Consider the following 1,840-nt stretch of genomic DNA (forward strand, 5'->3'; position numbering starts at 1 on the left):
TTCAGAGGCAAGCAGTCCTGGGCTTGAATCCCTGCCCTGCCACTTACTGAGTGATCTAAGAGCAGTTCACCTTGTCTCTAAGGCTCAGTTTCCCCATCTACAACATGAGGACGGCAATCTCGACCTCAAGAGTTTTCGTGCAGGTCAAATGAAAGGCTGTGTACACAGTACTTGTCCAGTACTTGCTAAATACCCAATCATGGCAGCTATTATCACTATAATTAGGTGAAGTTCATCCTCCCATCTTCGCTTTAAAATTTCAGTTCACCAAGAGAAGCTGACCACCCTGTCCCCCAAACCTTGTGCCTAGAGAGGAATCCAGGGATTCCCAAGAGACTCCTTACTGGTGTGTGATCTTCCTGCAGGTGGAAAGAAGGGTGTATTTTGTGGCTGATAAGTAGAGTGACAGTGCCTACAAAGGCCCCGGCCCCCTTGCATTGCCTCTCCCTCACAGCATTTCTATGACACATATTTCCATGGTACCTGGCTGCAGAGTGAAGCAGGGGGCCAGAGGGGAGGGAGGGGCTCTCCCCTCCGACTGAGTTCTACTGTCTACCCCCACCCACACTGCCAGGGAACAGACCAGGGATTACACGGGCATCGAGGTGCCACAGGTCCAGGTTCAAGTCACTGTCCCACCCCTTACCCCAGCTCCTGCTGTGTGGGTTTGAGTAACTTACTTAACTTCCCTGAGCCTCTATGCTTGGTAACCCTCGCCTACCTGCGGACCATGGAATGGTGAGAAACATAAAGCCTGGGCTTCAACATGCTTGGCTGAAAATGGCAACTCATCAAACTGACATTCAGGAGAGGTTGCCCATCCCAGCCCCAGTACCCATAGTCCAGTCCAGGCTCCTCTGGACTTTTGGTAGTTTTCCTGACCTTAGGCTTTGGCCTCTGAAGGAATCAGTATACATCAGCCTAGGATGAGTTCTGGGCCATCAGCTGGCAGTGTGGTCCCATATGGGTGATCCGAGATGGAGAAGCTGGATGTGGGGAGGGGAAGAGGGGTGGTTTTAAATGTTTGCGATTTCTTTCTTTGAGACACTTGTTATCAAGAGGTGGAGACTATGCCTGTTTCCCTTCAACCTAAGCAGACCTTTGAGACTGCATGGACAAACAGGATTGTGGCAGAAGTGATGCTGAGGAACTTCTGTGGCCAGGTTGGAAGAGGCAATGACAGAAGCTTGCTCTCTCTCTCTCAGCATTTGCATTGAAGACTTGAGCTGCCATATAAGAAAAGCAGAAGACCTAAAGCCTCCACGCTATGTGAGAGGATCAGAGAGAGAGAGAGAGAGAACCTGAGGAGCCCCGCTCCTGGCTCTTGAGTCTTTCCAGCCTAGAGCTTAGGCACATTAAGTGCAGACCCCTTTGAGACTCTAGCCTCAGCCACCATCTGCCTATAACTTATGAGAAACTCTGAGCCAAAATCACCCAGCTGAACAATTCTTGAATTCCTGACGCACAGAAACTGTGAGAGGTAATACTAAAGTAAGTGCTGTGTCTTAAGCCATTAAGCTTTAAGGTGATTCATTTTGCAACAACAGAGAGGTAGAACAGAAAGGAGGAGAAAGTCACCTTCTTTCTTTAATGATAAATATTTAATTTACCATTAATGATGGCACCCCATTCACATGGCCCTCAGTGGCAAGTCCTTTCTGAGGCCTACAGTCCTGTTGTTACGGTCAAGGCTGGCTCACAGGGCCTGAAGGCACCGTATCATTCGCGGAGTGAGAACTGGCCCTTCTCTCTGGCTTGCAGGAGTAAAGATTTCACAGTTAGGGATGCCCACAGGTGCTGATGGTGCCCCATGAATATGTATAAACAACTAAAAAAAAAA

Source organism: Galeopterus variegatus, unplaced genomic scaffold, assembly GCF_000696425.1.
Source record: "Galeopterus variegatus unplaced genomic scaffold, G_variegatus-3.0.2 Scaffold1420, whole genome shotgun sequence".
NCBI lineage: Eukaryota > Metazoa > Chordata > Mammalia > Dermoptera > Cynocephalidae > Galeopterus > Galeopterus variegatus.